General features: G+C 40.7%; 1 protein-coding gene across 7 annotated transcripts in view; it reads left to right on the top strand.

The window, feature by feature from the left end:
• SPTBN1 (spectrin beta, non-erythrocytic 1) overlaps positions 1 to 24,068 on the top strand; it is a 213,914-nt gene that overhangs the window by 16,544 nt on the left and 173,302 nt on the right. The window contains exon 2 of one of the 7 annotated variants that reach the window (XM_077958638.1): positions 21,077 to 21,187. The gene's annotated coding sequence lies outside the window, so the exon portion shown is untranslated. 7 annotated transcript variants of the gene reach the window in all.

The raw sequence follows: 24,068 nt of genomic DNA, 5'->3' as shown, positions 1-24,068 counted from the left end.
TTTGTAATTAATTTACTTTCTAACTGTAGTCTCTCAATTTTTTTCAATAGAAAGGCTTGTTTTTTAAGTCAGAGTGGTAAAAACAAGGGGGATTGGGAGTGGTCTTTGGAATGGGTCCTGTACAGACTTGAGCCTCATGCTGATGTGATCAAGGTTGGGGGGGGGGGGGGCATGGGTACCTGGGTGGAGGTGGGACTGCCTGTGGGACTAATCTAAACAGCCAGTTAGTTTGGGTGCTCTGAAGATGAAATTTTAAAAAATGCAATATTTGGGTTACTGAGTGGAAGTAAACTAAGAACTTCCAGGATTTATATGTTAAATAGCAGATGAAAACAGTGAGTTATATGTTAAATAGTAGATGGAAACATTGAGTTAACTTTATTTTGAGAGGCTTAAATACAATCCAAGTTTGTATACTTAAGGATTTCCTAAAAGATGATATTAGCAGATATGTTAATTATCCGAAAACTTAAAGTCGTTTAGACGTTTAGATTGAGACTAATTGTGATAATTTCATAGCTCTGTAGCATATCCTGAAAATGGCTTTGTTTCTTTTATTTCACTGTCTTCATATGTATAAGTCTTGAATTTTGCTTTGTCGCTTTCAGTATTTTACATGTATTTTAGAGGTCCTCTCCTTGTATAGAAACATTATGTCTGGTTCTATGTAAGTGCCTTATACAGAGATTTATAATTTGTAATTACTATACTTTTTGGTAAGTAGAATTGAGGTTATTTGGGATATGTTTTTAGAATATGTAAAAACCACATTTTGTGCTTTTATAACATAGAAAAATATCTTTTGGAAAATGCATGTGTGGGCAGCTTCTTTAGATGTATTGATTTTTTCACTTTTAGATGGCAGATGAATTCTATATGGCATTGTTGCCATGTTGGAAATTTTCTTTATTGAGCCTATGACCTCTAAAGTATCAAAATTCTGTTTTTGCTTTTCCCTTTTATTGGACATCTCCAGTTTTTTTGTTGTTTTGTTTTGTTTTTTGAAACACACATGGCCGGGTGCACTGGCTCATGCCTGTAATCCCAGCACTTTGGGAGACTGAGGCGGGTGGATCACGAGGTCAGGAGATCGAGACCGTCCTGACTAACACGGTGAAACCCCATCTCTACTAAAAATACAAAATATTAGCCGGGCGTGGTCGCAGGTGCCTGTAGTCCCAGCTACTCAGGAGGCTGAGGCAGGAGAATGGCATGAACCCGGGAGGTGGAGCTTGCGGTGAGCCGAGATCTCGCCACCGCACTCCAGCCTGGGTGACAGAGCAAGACTCCATCTCCAAAAAAAATAAATAAAAATAAAAATAAACCCACACACACATCTTTGGATAACTGAACTGGTAAATTGAATTAAGGAGAGGTGAACTATAGGCCACCATTTCCTTTTTACTTAGCATACCATTATCTGGTCTCCTCATGTGAAAATATGTTTTGAATAGTTTTCACCTCCAACTGTCTATTAATTTAGAGTGTGCATTCCTTTAATCTTGCAAGAGAATTCAGTCATTCATTATACGATAAGCAGACAAAAAGTTAAATACTGAAATGTCCCTTTTCTGGGTTATTGTCTGAATTAGGAAAACATTCATTCTAAATTTTACACATGCATATGGGATGTTATCTCTCCTCATCTCTATGCCTTGTACTGGCACAAGCTTATAGGACTAGGAACAAATAAGCTTAGCATTTAAAATATTCCAGACCTAAAAAATCTATGGAATTTGCTTATATCTGCTGGGGGACGCACAGTCAGACAGACCCAGGGTTTTAATTGGCTCCTTCTGCAGTGTGAAGGCAGATGGAAACATTACCAGAGTCTGCTGCAGATGGCAGCGGGGTGGACAGGTGAGGCCCACATGGAAGTTCATACCACTTGTAGGTGGAGTAATGAGTTGGTTTATGAAATGCTAGCCATTTTAGATGTTTCTACAGCTGTTGTTGGCTAGCTGAAAATAAATTGAACTTGTTGGGATGGTAAAAGTTTTGCTATCTGAATAGGCTTAGGTAAAATAGTGCTTCAGATGCCTATAAAGATATCTATTGTAATATTATTATGATTTTTTAAAGCGGTGATAACCTAAATATCCATCATTGGTAGGTTACAGGGTGGACTATATATATATTCTGGAGGCAAAACAGTATGTGGTTAAAAGTGCTGACCGTGGAGCTGTGGTGCCTGGGTCTAAATCCTGATTTCATCATGGGCCCACTTTGTGACCCTGAGCAAGTCATTAACCCTTCTCTGTCTCAGTTTCCTCATCAGCAAGATCAGGATAATCATAGTACAGACCATATAGGGTTGGTTGGATTAAATAAGTTATAGGTAAAGCAGTTAGACTAGTGCCTGGAAAAAATGTATTATTTATTTACTGTATTAATAAAAACAATATTATTATGGAAAACCTTCTAATAACATGGGAAGGTTTTTAACATAGGGAGAAAAAGCAGAACGCAAGATTATATAAATGGAATTACCACAACTGTGTAGAAAAATATACAAAATGGATAAGGAAATACTACAAATATTAAGGTTTTTGGGAGAGGGGAAAATGGATGAGATTCCTTGTGATTGTTGCTTTTGTCTCAGAGCTGTTTTGTATTTTCTGTTGTTCTGCAGTAAGCATATGTTATTTCTGTAATTTGAAAAAGTAAACTTTGTTTTGAAAAGTGGATGTAGGCTGGGTGCAGTGGCTCATGCCTGTAATCCCAGCACTTTGGGAGGTCGAGGCGGGTAGATTGCCTTCAGGTCAGGAGTTCGATACCAACCTGGCCAACATGGTGAAACTACAAAAACACAAAACATTATAAAAATACAAAATATAAAATTGTAAAAATACTAAAAATACAAAAAATTAGCCGGGCGTGGTGGCACGTGCCTGTAATCCCAGCTACTCAGGAGGCCGAGGCAGGAGAATCACTTGAACCCGGGAGACAGAACTGAGATCGTGCCACTGCGCTCCAGCCTGGGGGACAAGAGCGAAACTCCATCTCAGAAAAAGAAAAGTGGATGTATCCCTTGCAAACAATTAGTTTGTCAATTATAAGAACAGCTTATTCTTTAAAAGCTTAGGGCCTTCCATTTGGCAACAGTTTGTCTCCTTTTGATTCTACAGTACTTTCACATTCTCATAGAAGCGGATGGGAAATGCTGGATTAGACCACATTATCTACGCTGTTATCTATGTTTAGAAACTTTTAATGATGGCAGATATGCAGTCCCTTCTCTTTGTGGTCACATGGGAGAATTACTTTTGCCTGCTCCCCTTGCATTTCGGTGGTGTGTCTGACTAGTTCTGAGGAATGGCCTGTGTCCAGCCTGTAGTGGCAGAGCCTCCTGCTACCATATGATAGACATGTAACATGAGTGAGAAACATGCTTCTGTGAGTTTGAGCCACAGAAAGGCATTCTTACAGAGTGCCTTGGAGTAATGAAACTCGAAACTATTTTTTAAGTTCATCATTTAGTGTTTTCTACTAATTCAGACTGATTGTGTAGTGAAAAGAATACAGCCATCAGTAAGTCACATGACTGTTATTAACAGTATGAATTTAAACAAATTATGTAATAGAGTTTTAATTTTCTTGTGTCAAAGGCCTCACCTCCACAAACTACAAACAAACAAAACTTGATGACTTCAAATTAGTCCATACCAGGGTGTTTAGTTTTAACTCACTGCCCTTTAGTGCTTGAAATGAGATACTTTAGACCAAAGTGACCTTCTTAAGGATTCATTCTTGTTGTATGCTTATTCCACATTTCTCTGTATATTTATTTTGTCACTTCTGGTCACTATATGTAGGTTTATTTAAGAAAAATTCCCGGCCGGGCACGGTGGCTCAAGCCTGTAATCCCAGCACTTTGGGAGGCCGAGATGGGCGGATCACAAGGTCAGGAGATCGAGACCATCCTGGCTAACACGGTGAAACCCCGTCTCTACTAAAAAATACAAAAAACTAGCCAGGCGCGGTGGCGGGCGCCTGTAGTCCCAGCTACTCCGGAGGCTGAGGCAGGAGAATGGCGTGAACCCGGGAGGCGGAGCTTGCAGTGAGCTGAGATCCGGCCACTGCACTCCAGCCTGGGCGGCAGAGCGAGACTCCGTCTCAAAAAAAAAAAAAAAAAAAAAAAAAGAAAAATTCCCTTCCATAGTTTATCAGGCAGGTTAGGCTGGTGCTGCAGTAACAGAGATCTCCAGAATCTCAGTGGCTGAAACTCACAGATGCGTATTTTCCACTCATGTTACTTGTCCGTCACATGGTGGCAGGGGGCGCTGCCATCCTCAATCAAGGACTCTGGGCTGATGGGCTAGACACGGGCCATTGATCAGAATAATCAAATGCCCCACCCAAATCCTAGGGTAGCAGGCAAGAGTAATCCTCCCATGTAGCCACAGAAGAAGAGACTGGGTGTGTGTGATTATTAAAAGTTTCTAACTAAATATAGATAACAGTGTAGGTAATGTTGTCTAATCCAGCATTTCCCATCAGCTTCTTTGAAGCACCAGTTTTGCAGTATGTTAATGTGCCGTTTATAAAGGGCATTTCCTCATCAAGTAAATCTGGAGAATGCTGGGCTTAGTAACATGTACTAGGCCTCTTTAGGGAAGGTCGTCTCAGAGCTGTTATATCCTAACAGGCATTCTAGAGGTAGAGAGTAAAATACGACGTTTCCCGAACTTACCTGACCTTTGAATTATTTTCTTACTTTTCATAGCCTCTCTTGGATGCAGGGTTTCGTAGAATATGCTTTGGGATACCCTAATTTGTCTAATTTGTTCTCATACAAAGCAAGTATTTGGAATTGCATTTTAATTAATACTTGCATTGGGAAGAATCTTTGACTTTATTGTTTGTTAAAAGAGTTGAGTATTTGAAGAGAGATTTCTACTATTACAAATTAAATTGCAGGCAGTTTTTAAAAATTAGTTATTACTGGTTATATGCCTATGTTGAATCCGTAGGACTTTTTCTTCATTTAGTTGCCTTTGTGTTCTAAACTTACCATTGAAAAAAGAAAGGTAAATAAACCTTGACCACATATCTTAGTGGTTATAAAAAAATTAAATTGGTTTGGACAGATGGTCCAAACACACAGAGGTTTTTTTTTTTTATTGGCTTCAGTGTTTTCCTTGGTTCTGTTTGACTTTCTATAACAAGTTTTCTAGAAGTTTTGAAATGAGATACTACTGAAATGAGGGCTCTGATAAGAAACAGAGATAACTTTTGTCAAGAGGTATTAAGTATTTCTCCACCAGAAGACTTTGGATTTAAACACAACATTCTTTGCCAGAGATTTTATGCCTGCGTATGTAACAAATCTTAGTATGGAAGTTTTCACTTAAATGTGTCTGTAAACTTCATGTAATAAACTTTAGGTAAGAAGGAGCCCCCCCCAACCCCCGTTTTGTAACTGTACATGGCTAAAACTTTATGGCGACTAAACTCTCTTAACTCCCCAGACTTTCGGATTTGTGGCATTACCTTTTTTTTTTTCTTTTAAATAATGTATTTGCTTTCTATTAGAAATCATGTGAAATCCAGGCCAAGAATTCTTTTTTCATTTTCTGTTTTGTTTGCTTTTTTCCTTTGTGAGTAAACAAGTGTGAAGGACAATTGCTGTTTCGTGACAGGAAACACTTTTAAAGCTGTCAGTTACCTCACAGCCCCATCCTACCCTTTTCCTGTTGCCATTACAACTACAGTGACTGGTAGACTGGGTGCGGTGGCTCATGCCTGTAATCCCAGCACTTTGGGAGGCTGAGGCAGGCAGATCATGAGGTCAGGAGTTCAAGACCAGCCTGGCCAATATGGTGAAACCCCGTCTCTACTAAAAATACAAAAATTAGCCGGCATGGTGGTGGGTGACTGTAATCCCAGCTACTCGGGAGGCTGAGGCAGGAGAATCACTTGAACTCGGGAGGAGGAGGTTGCAGTGAGCTGAGATCATGCCACTGCACTCCAGCCTGGGCAACAGAGTAAGAGTCCATCTCAAAGAAAAAAGACTGGTGGTAGACTTTGCTTTTTAAAGGTGACTTGTGAGGATTTGAGGCAGAGAAAACCTTCTTCAGAGCCACAGTTCCCAGTCTTATCCTTTGTGTTGATATTAGTATTGTTGTGAAAAAAGCATTCATGATCCTTCAGAAAAACAAACATTAAAATACATTTTTTCATATGGTCTGGGGCTGACAGGAATCAGGCTTAATATATCCAGGGATATGACAAACATGGGAACCTGCACTGATCGCCGCAGAGCTGCCGATCCTGGTCCCACGGCCCTTGTCTGTGGCAGGTCTTCCTGGGGGAAGAGATTTCACTCTCTTATGAGAATGCTTACTCACTTAATGGGGTGTTAAGATTAAATGCAATAAAACATGTAAAGTTTTGCAATGTTTTTTGGCACATACCTGTTCAATAGATGTAGCTATTTAAAAAAATTATTTAGGATACTTAATTCATGTAATAACCACTTAAGTATTCAGTTTGCTTTCTGTAAGTATTCAGTTTGCTTTCTGTTGTCTTTGTGTTATTTCTCCCAAGCAAATTTTGCTTTTTTTTTTTTTTTCTTTTCCCAAGAGGCAAAGTCTCACTGTGTAGCCCAGGCTGGCCTCTAACTCCTATGCTCAAGTGATCTTCCTGCTTCAGCCTTCCAAGCAAACTTTGCTTTTAATAACATTAGTATTTACTAATGGCTTCTTCCTTTTATGGCACCTGCTCAAACTTCATTGCCTGCTTTATCTGAGCCCTTTACTCAGATAAAGGCTCAGAAAGTAAAATTGACTTCTACTTTTTCAGCTACCTGTATATCTGCCACTTAATTATATAGTTAGCACCTATGGCCCAGAGATGGCAGCTGGGTATTGGGGCACTCATTTATCAGGTTGTGTCTAATTAACATCTACACTGGAGAGCACCTTTTGAACAGCTGGCGCTGAGATATTGGAATGGTTGGGAGGTTGAGTGGGTGGGGAGTGGCAAAGCTCGACCTCTTCTGCCTCTTTTAAAAGTTGGATTTTGGCCGGGCGCAGTGGCTCAGCACTTTGGGAGGCTGAGACGGGCAGATCACAAGGTCAGGAGATCGAGACCATCCTGGCTAACCCAGTGAAACCCCGTCTCTACTAAAAAATACAAAAAACTAGCCAGGCGAGGTGGCGGGTGCCTGTAGTCCCAGCTACTCGGGAGGCTGAGGCAGGAGAATGGCGTCCCAGCTACTCAGGAGGCTGAGGCAGGAGAATGCTGTAAACCCGGGAGGCGGAGCTTGCAGCGAGCTGAGATCCGGCCACTGCACTCCAGCCTGGGTGACAGAGCGAGACTCCGTCTCAAAAAAAAAAAAAAAAGTTGGATTTTTCCCAGTATAGTGATATGCAGGGTTGCCAGATTTAGGAAAAACAAAATCAAACAAAAAAGAAGCCAGAATGCCTGGTTAAACTTTAATTTCAGATGAACAGTACATCATTTTTAGTGTAAGTATGTCTTATGCAGTATTTGAGGCATACTTATCCTAAAAATTCATTGTTTATGTGAAATTCAGCTTTAACTTGATGTCCAGTATTTATCTGGCAATCCTAGTTTTGTAATCCAGAAAAAAATTTTATTCTATTCAGCATAACTCACATTCATATGTATATGAAACGTGTAGTCCAGATCCTTTCATAAGTATTGTGTTAATTTTTTAAAAATCCCTCTTGTCTACCCTCCATTGGAATGGATGGTTGAGAAGTCATTACTGAGTTGCTGCGGCTGGTTCCCACAAAGGCCAAGATGAAAAAGAATTCAGTCTGGTTTGCCACAGCAGCAGGGATTATATTTGTTCTTTGAGAACTTCTTGGCTGTGAATGTGGATGAACTTAAGCCAGCTCTTTCTCCTTGGAGGGGAGTCCGTTAGTTAAGGTGAGTTATTGAAGCCCTGGCCAACTCTAGGAGTTCTCAGTTTTGTAATTGAATTACTTTAGTAATATTAAATAATTTGGGGAGAGAGTTACTTTTAGGTCATTTGTGTTTCACTTGTCAATGTAGAGGGAGCTACTTTTATTGTCATTAAGAGTGACATTCAACCGGGTGCCATGGTGAGCACCTGTGGTCTTAGCTACTTGGGAAGCTGAGGTGGGAGGATCACTTGAGCCCAGGAGTTTGAGGCCAGCCTGGGCAACAAACAAAATCCACATCTCTAAATAATAATGATGATGATGATGATAATAAAATCCTAGAAATGAAGAACAGGTTTGGGAAAAAAAAAAGTAACCTTCATATACTCTTCCCATTAGAATCTCTCTTGCTGCTTTTGATTTTCAGCAGTGCTGCCCAGAAAACGCTGGTGAGCTTTTTGCCCCAGCTTTGGAACTCTGTCAGCAGTCAACCCTGAAGGGCATGGCATGCCTTTGGGAAATGCTTATTGGAAGATTAGAGGCTACAGAAACCTGAATTTTTTTTTTTTTTCCAAACTCTGGGTATGATGCCTCTGTTAAATCAAGTCCCCGAGGAAAAGCTTCACCAGGTTAATGATACACTTGGTGAAATTAGTAATGGCAAGTAAAGGTTGAGATTCGTGCCTGCTGGACAAAAGTGAGCCAGAGCAAATGGATTTTGGACCAATACTGGCTTTTTAATTGCTGCCATTTAAAGAGTTTAATATCCCCAATGAAAAAGCACAGGTTTCAGATAATCTTTTGAAGAAAAATGCATAGTGGTGAGAGCTTACTGTTAGGCACAGATAGTGTGTGGATGGGTTAGCCAAGGGAAGGAATCCAATTAAAGCTGTTTGTTCAGAGTACTAGATTTGGAGGTGTATTTTATTGTTAACTGGTGACTTTCCAGAAAATGAATTATTTGTATATAAAGATTGATGCTAGCCAGGCTTTATATACTGACAGTTATTTGAAAAACCTCTTTCCTTCCTCCTTTTACCTTCTTTTCTGAGCTCTTTTCCTCTGCATGGCTTCCTTTATAAAGCAGCCTATTTGTTGGACGTGGTTTTGTTCTTGATGAGCCTGAGGTTTGGCGTAGTGCCACAGGATTGCATGATGGGGGGAATATTTGGCCTCATTATTTACATGGCTTAGATTTTGGTTTTTGAAGTGTCTGGTTGGATGGGGATTGACTATTAATGGTAGACATTTTCACATTTTGGAGCACTGATCCTCAATCTTGGCAGCACATTGGCATCCCCTGAAGAGATTTTAAAAATGCAGGTGTCAGCCGGGCATGGTGGCTCATGCCTGAAATCCCAGTGCTTTGGAAGGCTGAGGAAGGAGGATCACTTGAGTCCAGAAGTTCAAGACCAGCTTGGGCAACATAGCAAGACCTCATCTCTACAGCAGAAAAAAAAAAAAAAGAAAAAATTAGAAACAATTAGAAAAAAAAAAGCAGATGTCTGGGCCCCACTTCCAGAGAATCTGATTGAATTGTCTGGGGTACAAAATGGGCACCAGGACTTGCAAGGGGTCCTCAGGTGATTGGCCAAGCATGCATGTTATCCTCTGGCCTCCCCTCAAAATTATGTCACTAGCCTGTGCTGTCCAGTAGGGAGCCATGAGCACCAGGAAGTTACTTATGTTTACATGAATTTAGATGAAATAAACTGAAACTTCATTTCCTCGGTCACACTAGCCACATTTCGAATGCCCAGTAGCCACACATGGCTCATGGCTGCTCCATTGGATAGTACAGATATAGAACATTTCCACCACAGCAGACAGTTTCATTGGGTGGCCTAGATCTAGGATGTCAACAAAACATGGGAGGAGCACGAACATTTAAGAAGCCCGACACAGGAAGAGCAGGCTTGGAATAGAGCTAATCCCACAGGACTTGGCAGTACTGAGTTACTCCATACTTTTTTAAGCAGCCTTTTTCTCAATGGTCTTTTGGCACCAGAAGCCCCACAGCAGTTGGTGCGATGGATTATGTGTCTCATTTTACAGAAAGGCCCCGTTTAAAGCAGGCTGGTCTGAAGGGGTGTGGTGAGGACTCAGGGCAGGCAAATGTGACCCTGAGGAGGCCAGGCCAGGGAAGAGAGAATGCAGCTTTATTCCTTCAGAGCCGAGGAATGCCCTGGAAGGGAACCGAAGCCTGAGTATTGGGGTTAAACTAGGTGAGAGGAGGTTTTATCTCTCCTGCTGGAGAAAGACCTGCCTCAATAGTTTGCCTCTGCTTGCTCATCTCTAGTGTGTGGGAAACAAGGACAGTGCTAGCACATATTTCCCGTGAAATAAACTCCCATCGTGGGCCCCCATGTTCATGGAGCACTGGGCACCACAGGGTTGAGAATGGAATCAATTATGTCCCATGTTTGTTCAGACATAGCACATAAGATCCCAGGAAGGTAGGGTCACGGAAAAGCGAGGGGTTAGAGGAAACATGAAGTATACCAAAGGATGTGGATTTTCTACCCGTTGCTTCCCTCAGCAGGACCTTTTTGGAGATTGTTCCTCCTGCAGGCGTGAGAAACCCTCACGTGGAGAGGCTGTCTGGAAGCCAGCAGTCCGGTCTGTACCATCCAGGCTCTTTGCTGTGCCTTCCTGTCTCCTGCATTTCGCTGGACATTAGCACCTCCCCAGGAGCAGATTTCTGTTGCTTTCTGTGTGCCTACCATAAAGAAAATGCCAAGTGTTCCTGGGTGTGGGAAGTGGGTGGGAAGAGCTCTGAGAATGCATGGATCAAAGGCACTCAGGTGATTTAGGGGTATGACTCCCAGTGGCTTCACAGGGCCTGTGAGTCATTTCAGAGAGTTTCTCCTGTTTTGTCATTGTCTGCTATGAAACCAGGGTGCAGTGTAAGTGCCTGTTACAGACCTCATTCCCTTCTTGCTTTGTTCTGCTGATCAGGTTAGTGTTCTTGATGGGGTTGTATCCAAATATCTGTATTGGGGCTGGGCATGGTGGCTCACGCCTGTAATCCCAGCACTTTGGGAGGCCGAGGCAGTCAGATCACCTGAGCCTAGGGGTTCGAGACCAGCCTGGGGAACATGGTGAAACTCTGTCTCTACAAAATATACAAAAATTGACTGGGCATGGTGGTGTGCGCCTATGCCTTGGGAGGCAGAGGTGGGAGGAGTAATTGAGCTCAGGAGGCTGAGGTTGCCGTGAGCTGTGATTGCACCACTGCACTCCAGCCTGAGGGACAGAGTGAGACCCTGTCTCAAAAACAAAACCAAACCAAATATGTGTATTGGCAAGTGATAACTGCACAGTATTAACTGCCTTTCTCTGAGGAATAAATGATCAGGGCCCTCCTAGGAATTTTATATGCTTAGGAATTGTGTTTATTTTCCTCTCATTCACTTCAGTCTTGCTTCTGACTGCCAGAAGAGGCCTGCTTTCCTTCCTTTCCCATTGTGAGTAAATTTTAGACTTTTTGTTAATACTCGTCTGCTATTTTTAATTATGTTTCACACTTTTATTTTGCCATTTTCTATATTCTCTTTCCTCAAGCTGAGAGAGCAAGGTAGGAAATGTTAACTTCGCCTAAGAACAGGAATATGGGAAGCTGAAAAGACCAAAAAGAATGCTAAGAGGAATAATAGGAAAGCCAGTGGTGATGACAAGTGTCTTCTGTAATTGCCATCCTGGTAACTTTTCAGGGTACCACTGTTCTTTTAAATTTTATGGATGTTTGAGGCCTTTTATAGGAGAGAATTTTAAAGGACAAGTAGAGAAGTGTTAACTCCTGGAAGTAGTTCATTGATTTTCCCTTCATCCTTTTGCCTGCACCCGGCGTGGGGTCGTTGTGGTTTCAGTGACGAGCTCCCAGAAAGGTGCAGCGTGGCTCATTCCAGGCCTCAAGCACCAGAATACGTTTAGCTTCAAAAATGACAAGTTCGATAAGAGTGTTCAGACCAAGGAAATTAATGCAAAATTTCCTGATGGAGTATGTCAGCGCTATAAAGAAGTTCTTGAGTGTTGTGTAAAATACAAAAAATATATGAACCATTATCAAAACCTAAAAAATGTGTTAAATGTTTATAAAAGACAGTGAAGGATTCTTACTACACAATATGTAGACCATGCGCCTGTGAACTTGAAGTTTGCACAAAATGTGGAAAGAAGAGATTGTTATTCCGTTCAACAAGGAACCAGAAAAAAGCAAAATATTGAAAACAATCTAAGTTCCAACCATAGAAGAAGCTGCAGAAGAAATGAAGAAAGGGATGATAATTTAGATTTTGATGTTGATTTTGAAGACACAGGAGGAGGCCGGGTGTGGTGGCAAGAGCCCTGCTGGGGTCTTCTGATGATTATATTGAAAAAACTGCTTTTGCTTTGTAACAAGCAAACATAAGTGTCGGTACTTTTGCTATGAGTCATTTACTTGAGATCATTTATCAAATGGTGCTGAGGACCAATTTTTGCGGCTAGCAATATAATAATGTCATCTTGTTTCTATATGAGCTAGTTCTTATAACCGTCCGTTGTGAATCTGGTTTACTTTGGTATTAGGTAATATAGCATACACAATTTATATTGTTCATGTATAAAATTTGTCCATTTTTCTATAGCTTTTTCTGATTTCCTCATTAGGATTTCTTTTTTTTTTTTTTTTTTTTTTTTTTTTTTTTTTGCTGTTTTTTAACTTTTTCAAAAATCAGCACAATGTTTTCCTTTGAAATTACATAGATTACTTGGTTTCCAACATTTAATTAGGTCTCTATCATCAGAAAAAGTTTTCACATAATGAAATTATTTAAGCAATATTATATTAATGGAAAACATTATTCTCAGGACTAATTACTACACACCTTTGATGTGTACTTGTTTGCATTTACTGTATGCATGACATACTACTGTACAGTGAGTTGCAGAGTAATGATTCAATAAACGTAGATCTATTTTGCATATTTGTACAGCTTAAGAAATACCAACATCATTTTCTCCGAGAAGCCTTCCCTGATTTTCAGCCTAGATCCAATTCCTCTGACATTTGTTCACAAAGCTGCATACTTTTCCTTCACAGTATTAAGTATCTAATGTCACATTTCTTCATTAATAATTATTGTCAGTCTACCCACTAGACTAGAGCACCATTGCTTTTCTAGTGTTACAATAAATGAATAAATGAATCAGTGAAGTCACGTATCATTAGGATTTCACAGTATCTTTTATGAAATACTCAAAGTCAAAAGTTGGTCAGAATTTCACATTCTTAAATTGACTTTTAATATCATGATATTAATTCACTTGATGGTCTCCTCCTGTGTCTTTTTTTTTTTTGAGACGGAGTCTCACTCTGTCACCCAGGCCGGGATGCAGTGGTGCAATCTCAGCTCACTGCAAGCTCCACCTCCCGGGTTCACACCATTTTCCTGCCTCAGCGTCTCGAGTATCTGGGACTATAGGCACCCGTCACCACGCCCGGCTCATTTTTTGTATTTTTAGTAGAGACAGGGTTTCACCGTGTTAGGTAGTATGATCTCAATTTCCTGACCTCATGATCTGCCCGCCTTGGCCTCCCAAAGTGCTGGGATTACAGGCGTGAGCCACTGCGCCCGGCCCATCATATCCTTTTTGAATAAGAATTTCTAGGCACCGGGTCCAGGAGTCTGTCTTTTGAAATTCCTAGGTGATTTTGGTGAGCATGCAAGTTTGAGACCCACTGGCCTTACCCTCATGCCTCAGTTTTCAAATGAGGAAACTGAGGACTAGAGAGGGAAAGTGATTTCCTTGCAGTTAAAGGCAGCCAGTGGTAAGATGAGAGCAAGGACCTTTCTAAGGTCCCTTACACCCCTGAGAGTCAGTGGCTCTCTGTTTTCACTTTGGATTGCCGTGATGTCTGACTCATACTGTAGTCTTCTTCCTAAAATCCTCTTCTTTTTATTTTTTATTTTTGGCAGCATGTTGAATTCCGCTCTAGTTTCATTCGGTGAGTGCTATTTCTGCTTCATTATAAAAGGTGGTGTGTCACAGGTCCTGTGTGGTCACATAGGCTTAGTGTAAGCTTTGAGAATGATCTCTGGGACCCTTTTTCTCAGATTTCAGTGTTGTGCATTATCTCATCCTGGTGGCTTCTTTGTGATTTAGTTTCCCCTCCTCCCTTCACCATAAAAAAAGTCCTATCTCCTGATGTATTTTTGGCTTCAGAATAACTCCAGATGGTACATTTTGTATAGGGAAAAAAAATAACAGAATTTTTCACGCTCTTCTGTGAATTATTTTCCTACTTTCAATTTTAATGAAGTTATTAATCTTACAAAAGCTCGCTTTGTAAAGAGACTAATCTGAACAAACTTGCTTATATACAATAAGTCCGATGGCAAAAATTAAGAGTACAGTTATTATTAGAGGTTAAAATAACAATTTAATTTTCTACAAATAGAAAATTAAGAAAAATAACTTTTAATGCTGGGATTTGACATTGAGAAATGGCTGACAAAAATGGGACCAAATAAAATGCCGTAGTTGGCCAGACATGGTGGCTCATGCCTGTAATCCCAGCACTTGGGGAGGCTGAGGTGGGAGGATCACTTGAGCTCAGGAGTTCAAGACTAGCCTAGGCAGAACCTGATCTCTATTAAAAAAAAAAAAAAAAAAGAAAAGCCAGGCATGGTGGCATGTGCCTACAGTCCCAGCTACTCAGGAGGTAGAGGCAGGAAGATCACTTGAGCCCAGGAAGTTGAGGCTATAGTGAGCCATGATTATGCCACTGTGCTCCAACCTGGGCAACAGAGTGAGACCCTGTCTCCAAAGGAAAAAAAAAAAAGAAAAAAAGGAAAGAAAATGATATAACTGAAAGCACTTTGAAAAATACATGGCAATATGCAGATGCAAGTTGCTGCTGATTTTTACAATCATAATTCTAAGCTGGGTGCAGTGGCTCACACCTGTAATCCCAGCACTTTGGGAGGCCAAAGTGGGTGGATCACTTAAGGCCAGGAGTTTGAGACCATCCTGGACAACATGGTGAAACCCCGTGTCTACTAAAAATACAAAAATTAGCCAGGCGTGGTGGTGTGCATCTGTACTCTCTGTTCTTGGAAGGCTGAGGCATAAGAATCACTTGAACCTGGGAGGTGAAGGTTGCAGTGAGCCAAGATTGTGCTACTGCACTCCAGCCTGGGTGACAGGGTACCCTGTAAAAAAAAAAAAAAAAAAATCATGATTCTGATTTGAGAGCTGATGACAGTTTCAGACGATTAAGAGCTTTTATGAAGAGCGTGCATGCATTTAGCAATCTCTAATTGGGAATGTTTTGGAAAACACTCCTGAGAATGTAGGTTATTTATAGAAGATGTCCTTTACTTTGATATAATCTTCCTACTGTGGTTTTTATCAGTTGGATTTTTCTGGATCAACGAGAAGTCCTATGAGCCTAAAATATTTATAATTCTAGTTGTGTTTCCATAAGAACATGAGAGAACCTCAGAATTAACTGTTCTTGCTGGTCTCACAGAACACCCCAAAAATCTGTTCAGTTTTGCTGGAGTGATGACAGGGAATGGAAAACAAGTTTATGAAGTTTTTTGTTTTTTTTTTTTTTGAGACAGAGTTTCACTTGTCACACAGGCTGGAGTGCAGTCTCAGCTCACTGCAGCCTCCGCCTCCGAGGTTCAAGTGATTCTCCTCTTTCAGCCTACTGAGTATCTGGGATTACAGCTGCGTGCCACCATGCCCGGCTAACTTTTGTATATTTAGTAGAGACAGGTTTTCACCGTGTTGGCCAGGCTGGTCTCAAACTCCTGACCTCAGGTGATTGACTCGCTTCAACCTCCCAAAGTGCTGGGAGTACAGGCAAGAGCCACAGCACCTGGCCTGTTTATGAAGATTTTATAAACAGATTTCTAAATTCAGAAAGTATTCAAGGGATCCCCTGTGGTGGCACTTTAATTCAGGTGGGGTCCTGAATTAAAATAGGAAAATTTTAATAGGAAATTTGGACAAAATAGGAAACAAAATAGAAACAAAATTGAGCAAAACAAAATAGGAAAATACCTAATAGGAAATTTGAACAATCTTGTAAATGGTGATGCGATTCTCCAGAAATTTCTGATTGGGAATAAGCACTTTGAAATATTTGGCTATGTTATTAATCTCCTGTTCCTGAATTTCCCCTCAGTAGTGGATGTGCTTTATTGCATTAAGTTGGATAACCACCTTAGTAGCAAAGATGGGCTTGGGCTTCAGTCTGGTCAATAGGCATCTTATTCAGGTAGATGCCAGATGGGAGGGATGGGGATGGCTTAGTGAAGAAGAATGAGGCTGGAGGTGACTCTTGAAGAATGATTAGTGTTAGCTGGAAAGATTAAGGTGTGGGAGAGTCCCACGTAGGGGAACAGCATGCAGAAAGCTAGAGAGAGAAAAAACAGTGTGTTTTGAGGACCTGTTCTGCTGTGGCTGAAGTAAAGAGGGCTGTGTTGAGGAGTGAAGGGAGCTGAGGCCAGGCAAAAACTCTTGCATGACTTGAAAGGAGGTTTTGGCCGGGCGCGGTGGCTCAAGCCTGTAATCCCAGCACTTTGGGAGGCCGAGACGGGCGGATCACGAGGTCAGGAGATCGAGACCATCCTGGCTGACACAGTGAAACCCCGTCTCTACTAAAAAATACAAAAAAACTAGCCGGGCGAGGTGGCGGGCGCCTGTAGTCCCAGCTACTCGGGAGGCTGAGGCAGGAGAATGGCGTGAACCCGGGAGGCGGAGCTTGCAGTGAGCCAAGATCACGCCACTGCACTCCAGCCTGGGCGGCAGAGCGAGACTCTGTCTCAAAAAAAAAAAAAAAAAAAAAAAAAAAGAAAGGAGGTTTTACCCAAAAGACAAGTGGGGAGGGTGGTGAAACATTTTAGTGAAGCTTGTGTGTTCTTCAAAGCTCATTTAAGCTCCAGCATGGAAGAGGATGGATTTCACTTGGGCAAAATTCAGAGCAGGGAAACCAGTCAGGAAGTTGTGGCAATAATTCGGTCAAGAAACGCTAAGGGACCTTATTAAGGTCAAGGTTAGACTTTGTAAATTTTTGGGTCCAGGAAAACTGTTATTAAACCTGACTGACAGGAAATTCCCCTGGCATCATAGCCTGTCACTGTGAGGATTTGCCTTCTTTTTCACATAGTAATAGATTGTGAAAAGTCTCCAAAACCATATTCAAGGGTTGACATTCACCCACATTATTATATAGGACTTTAAATATTTTCTCTTTCAATCATTCTACACTTAGGTAGAAAAAAATTTCATTGCCAGCTAGCTAATAGGATTTGAGCTATTGTGATGTTGACATTCTTGATGAAGGACTGATCAGAAATTCTTGGTCATCTTATGTGAGAATAACTTCTTGGAGTAAATATGTTCCCAAAGTGCTGCCATTTAAAGTAAACTTTTGAATATCATATCTTAAATGCTTTATAACCATGAACATTTAAATTCTGTGGTTCAAATAATCATTTTTAAGTAATTTACTTCTTCTCTTTTGTTTTTTTTTTTTTTTTTGGAAACAAGGAGACAAGCCTGTTACCCAGGCTGGAGTGCAGTGGTGCAAACACAGTTCACTGCAGTCTCAACCTCCTGGGCTCAAGCAGTCCTTCTGCCTCAGCCTCTTGGTGTAGCTGGGACCACAGATGCATGCCGCTGTACCCAGCTAACTTTTCTTTTTTTTTTTTTTTGTAGAGACGCGGTCTCGCCATGTTGCCCAGGCTGGTCTTGAACTTCTAGGCTCAGGCAGTCCTCCACCTCGCCTCCCAAAGTGCTGGGAGTACAGTTATGAGCCACTGCACCCAGTTTATTTCTCTTTTTTAAATCCAGATTTTTCTATTAGGCTTTGCAAATAGGCCCTTAAAGAAACAGACAGCATGGCTGGTAAACAAATTTTGTTCTTTAGATTTTCCAGACAAATCATGTGGTATTTTAAGAGCTTTTAACAAAAGACCTCAAGATAATTATTTTTAGGATATACTGTAATTTAAAAAATAACTTCTGAGTATGAGAGTAATACATTAAAGAATATTCCTATAATCCTAGCTCTAAACCATGCTATAATTCTGGTCCGGTGTACGGTTTGCACTCATATACACTCACATTTTTATACCCTTTGTTTTTATGGGTTGTATTCATGTTTAAAAATTGTTTTGAAGACACTTTTTATGGCTGTATAAAGTAGTGTACCCTATTTCTAAAGTAGGTGTGCCCTATTACTGGACATATAGTTTGTCTGCAATTTTTTTTTTTGCTACTATAAAAAAGCACAATGATGAGCATCATTGCATTCATATTTTTATTTGAAGTTACCTTTTCCTTATATCCCTAAAAGTGGATTTGCTGGGTCTGAGGAGTTTTACTTAACACCTGTTTCAAAGGCTGTGTCATTCTTGTGACCTCATTGCAGGTGGTGGACCTACTGCCCTTTGCACTGACTGACTGCTGTGGTAGATGCCTTCGAACTTAGGCAGGCTAGTGACATTTTATATGGGGTTTGGTTTTTACTTAAAAGGTTTGCTTCTGGAACATTTATGTAAGTTACAGGAGTCAGAGAACACATGGACATGTCTCTTATGTCTCAAGCAAAGATACCCGCAGCCTGCAGTAGAAATGTAATTGACTACTGAGTGGATTTCCTTTCATGTGGAATAGAATGAGATTTATTGGCTTGTATAAACTAGAGCAGAAAAGTTAGTAGAAATAATAAAAGCTGTCAGACTCTGTTTAGCTCTATTATGCTATTATACTCAGATCCTTTAAAAACTGTGTTTAGAAAATTGTTATGCAGTTTAATATGTCTGCAGAATATTGAATGCAGTGTCCATCAGAAAATCAAATCCTTTTTTAAAGTTTAGATAGAACTAAATAACGTATCTTTTTTTTTTTTTTTTTTTTTGAGATAGGGTCTCACTGTTTTTCCCAGACCGAAGTGCAGTGGCATGATCACAGCTTACTGCAACCTCTGCTTCTTGGGTTCAAGGGATTCTCCCACCTCAGCCTGCTGAGTATCTGGGACCACAGGCGCACCGCACCATACCCGACTGATTTTTGCATTTTTTGTAGAGATGGGGTTTTGCCATATTGCCCAGGCTGGTCTCAAACTCCTGGACTTCAGCAATCCTCCCACCTCAGCCTCCCAAAGTGTTGGAATTACAGGCGTGAGCCACCGCACCCGGCCTAAGGAGCATATCTTGATGTTTCTGGTTTTGTTATAATTTCCTTCTGTGTTCTGGGTTGCTCTTACATATATATTCTATAAATTGTGTGTTTTGTGTTTTCTTTTTTGGGAGGTGGAGGGGAGACAGAGTCTAACTCTGTCACCCAGGCTGGAGTGCAATGGCGTGATCTCAGCTCACTGCAATCTCCCCCTCCCAGGTTCAAGTGATTCTTGTGCCTCAGCAGAGTAGCTGGGACTACAGGTGTGTATCACTACGCCCGGCTAATTTTTGTATTTTTAGTAGAGACAAGGTTTTGCCATGTTGGCCAGCCTGGTCTTGAACTCCTCGCCTGAAGTGATCCATCTGCCTTGGCCTCCCAAAGTGTTGGGATTACAGGCAATGAGCCAGCGCACCTGGCCTTATTTTTATGTTTTCTGAATTTTGGTTAAAATTGAAGAAGAGGGTCCAAGGCTAAGTGCCAATGTAGATATTTGCATGTGAAATTGCTTTTCTATCTGTAGCCCGTGTTGTATTACTTAATAGCCTCTTAAACAGGAGACCCCTAATATCTTACATCTATATGTCAGTGATGATAGGGTGTCTATCAAAGGCACAGAAGTTAATATAACTTCCCCAAAGTCACATGAGTGGGTTACTCTCTTTACTTGGAACACATGCAAAGAAAGGGTCCTCCTTCAACACTTGAACATAATCACAGTGTCACGCTCTTTCTCATAAAGGCCGCTGTAGAGAGTACAGAGAAAAACACAATTAATGGTGCTACCCAAATCCTAAAAAGAATGAGGTACAGTATAGGAATTGGACAGCAGACAGAGTGTTAAGTTTTTACATAACTGTAATTAATATAGACATGACTTACTTGAGAAACTCCAAATGTGAATATTGTATTTTAAAAATTACAGGGATGATTATTCACATTATAAAGTGACTCATCATCCCTTTTAAAAAGGATTTATCGCCGGGCGCGGTGGCTCACGCCTGTAATCCCAGCACTTTGGGAGGCCGAGGCGGGCGGATCACAAGGTCAGGAGATCGAGACCACGGTGAAACCCCGTCTCTACTAAGAAATACAAAAAATTAGCCGGGCGCGGTTGTGGGCGCCTGTAGTCCCAGCTACTCGGGAGGCTGAGGCAGGAGAATGGCGTGAACCCAGGAGGCGGAGCTTGCAGTGAGCCGAGGTCGCGCCACTGCACTCCAGCCTGGGCGACAGAGCGAGACTCCGTCTCAAAAAAAAAAATAAAAAAATAAATAAATAAAATAAATAAATAAAAAGGATTTATCTTCCTTTTAAGAGGATATTGCCCTGGTATATTTGAGTCCTTGTCTGCTCATTGTTTTAAAAAACTTGCAGTTTCTTTAACAAATTACAATATGACCTGTGATATTACCCAGACATTCAGTTCCTAGGTATTTAACTAGAGATACCTATTAATGAAATGAAAACACATATCCATGCAAAAATAATACACAAATGTTTATATCAGCTTTATTTGTAGTAACCCCAAACTGGAAACAACCCACATGTCCATCATGGGTGAATGGATAAACAAACTGTTGTAGCCATTTAATGGTATACTATTCAGCAATAAAAACAAACTGTTAGTATATGCAGCAACATCAGTGAATCTCAGAATAATTATACTGGATAAGTAGCCAGACCAAAAAAAAAACTGTATGATTCCGTTTATGTAGAAATTACAAACTAATCTGTAGCAACAGAAAGCAGATCCATGGTCATCTGGGGGTGGAGGACAGGGGTAAGTGAGGATGGGCCAGGAGGCATGGGAAACTTCGAAGTGTTGGATATGCTCATTTTGTTGCTGGCAGTGATGGTTTCACAGGTATATCCATATGTCAAAACTTACCAAATTGTGTAACATGCACATTGTATGTCAGTTATGCCTCAATAAAGTTTCTTTTTTTTTTTTTTTAAAGAATGTCTGAGATAAGTTCTGTCTCCACTTGTCTGCCAATTGCACCATTCTTTTATATCTCATCCAGCCTGCTCACAGTCAAGAACGGGGCAGAAGTGGGCCGACAGATGTAGTGCAGTGTGTGGAATGCTGTGACAGATGTGGGCACAGAAGGTACAGTGAAGACCCCCTGGAGGAGGTGAGCTTGAGGCGAGGGTAGAGAGGGCATCTCAGCGGCGAGTCTGAGAATCGTAGGAGGTTGTGGGTGTGTGGCAGGGGTTGGTATGGAGGAAAACAGGGACTTGTGTGCCTATCATACATTTAGAGCATTGTTTTGAAAGCGCTGGACATCACTGATGGTAAGCAGGAGACAGACAAAATCAACTCAGGGCCTTGCCCTCTCTGGGAAGGTGAGGAGGCAGGAACCTCAGGTTCAGAACTCAAGGAACCCTTATGTGATGCCACCCCCTCAAATCTGTTTAAATCATGTTTCCAGGAGAACCTTGTTGTCCAAAAAGGCTCTGTCTTACCAGACAGCTCTGCTTTGTCCAGGAAACTGCACACTACATTGGAATCCCACCTGTACAAATACTTAAGATTTTTCATTTCAAAAATAGAGTGTACTCTGTAGAAACTAAGGAAAATACAGTTAAGAAAAATAAGACAATTTAAATTGCCTTTAATCCCACCACCCAGTGCTAAATACTTTTAACATTTTGGTGTATATTGTTTCAGATATATATATGTTTTAAAACAAAATTAGAATCATAATTTGCATATGTTTTTATCTTTGTTTCCTCTGAGCATTATTCCGTGTTTTATGTAAACATAAAATATCATTGTTTTTATTTGATGCATGAGAGTCTACTTATATATATGGTGATTTATTTAACCAATAACCTCTTTTGGGGATTTTTTTGGTTGTATAATTTTGTTTAAAAATTCTGGGAAAACCATAATTTATTAAAAAGCAAGTAAATCGAAGAATATAGTTAATTTTTTTTATTAACAGGTGCAGTTTCTGAATTCATATTAAAGAAAAATAGCCTGGTCTAGTAGACATTTTAACTAAATGAAGGGAGGTGGTCCCCTTCTAGAAGTACCCGTGGGCTCATACAGTAGTTCTTTGTTACCCAGTGATAATTATTTCATCTGTGCTGTTCACAAAAAGTAACCACCTATGTGAACTCTGTTGTTCCCAAAGGAAGATTTATTCCCAATATCAGAAATATGTTTAAAAAGTATAAATAGGCCAGGCACGATGGCTCACGCCTGTAATCCTAGCACTTTGGGAGGTTGAGGCAGGTGGATTCCCTAAGCTCAGGAGTTCGAGACCAGCCTGGGCAACACAGTAAAACCCCGTCTCTGCCAAAATACAAAAAATTAGCCAGGCATGTTGGTGGGCACCTGTAATCCCAGCTACTCGGGAGACTGAGGCCGAAGAATTGCTAGAATCCGGGAGGTGGAGATTACAGTGAGCCGAGATCACGCCACTGCACTCCAGCCTGGGTGACAGAGCGACTCGGTCTCTTTAAATTTAAAAAAAAAAAAAAAAAAAAAAAGGTACAAATAACAGTAACAGTTAACATTTTTTTTTTTTGGAGGGGGGAATGCTTTTTCTTCTATATATTATTAGAAGCATTTCACATGTGTTAACTTATTTAATCCTCAAAACAGTTCTAGATGTAAGTTCAGTTTTTTTTTCTGTTTAACAGATACGTAAACAGAAGTACAGAATGTTAGTAACTTACCCAAATAAATGATCAACTTATATGAAAACATATCCATCATCACTAGTAAGCAGACTTGCAAATTAAAATAACAAGCCATCACTTTAGAGACCTGCAGTGATCTTAGACAACTTAATACTGGATGCTGATTAAGGTAGAGGGAAACAGGCCCTCTTGTACAAGGTCAATGGGAGGGTCCATTTCTGTAGGAAAGTTGGTTTCTCTCTAGCAAATTTATCCTATGAAGATAATTGGACAAGGTTATAATGATATTACTGTGCTCATGGAAGTACTGAGAATAGTGAACAACTATATGTCCTGTAGTAGGGACTTGGTTAAATAAATTTTGGTATATCCGTATGATAGAACACCATACAGCTATTACATATGACGATATGGGCATGTATTTATGGAGGTCATTGCTCAGGAAATTGTAAATGGGGATAAACAGACAGCATGGAACATGAATACTCGATATCTGCTTCTGGCCGTTGGTCTTGGGCCCCCACCAGGAAACCAGCATGTCTGGCTTCTTTCTTTGTTACCATAAGGCCAGAGAAACCCTAGAGCTGCAGTGAGGAACTGTCTTGGGTTCTCTGAAAATGAGCATCATGAAAAATGCTTGGCTTAGAAGAAGAAGAGAAGGAATTAGTACATTTTGTTACAGATATTATATTGGTTTCATTTAACAAATGCAGAAACAGTTTTATAACTGGAACATTTAGCCACTGCAAAAACTGTGAATTAATTTTTTATTTTTTTTTCAAGTTTTCCACTAAGCTCAATTGAGTACTTTCTTTCTTCTTCCTTTGAGACTCACTCTAACCACCAGGGAGTCACCTCTTTATTGATCTGCCTCTTGATGCCAGGAATTTCCTTTCTTCTACCATAGTTTACCTGTGCTTGACAAAACATTTGGATTCAGGTGTTAGTGTGAACAGTGACTTGATGTGTTAACCTTCTTAGGTTTTTAAACTTTGAACAACTGCGTTTTCTCAAAGGCGAAACTAACTTGTTTGGGAATTGCAGAAATCATAACTCCCCAAGGACAGCTCAACCCTCAGTCTCCAAGCCATAGAATTTAAAGGCTGCCTTGATGCCACCAAAAACGTCTGTTCCTTTTGTTACAGAAAGAACATTGTGTGGTGTGCTTCCTAGGTTTTGAAAAAATATCTGCAAATATTTTGGGAACTGAATTTTGGGAAGGGCTACCCTCTGGCTGAACTCTGCTTACAAAATCCATAAATACAGGGTTCCAGCTCTGCACAGCAGGACAGGTGCAAGTGTGCGCCAGTAACCTCACAGCCGGAGACCATCTCCACAAACATCCTGCCAGGAGGAGAGTAGAGA

Source organism: Macaca mulatta, chromosome 13 (genome assembly GCF_049350105.2).
Source record: "Macaca mulatta isolate MMU2019108-1 chromosome 13, T2T-MMU8v2.0, whole genome shotgun sequence".
In the NCBI taxonomy this organism is placed as follows: domain Eukaryota; kingdom Metazoa; phylum Chordata; class Mammalia; order Primates; family Cercopithecidae; genus Macaca; species Macaca mulatta.
This window is presented reverse-complemented; position numbering and strand designations above follow the sequence as displayed.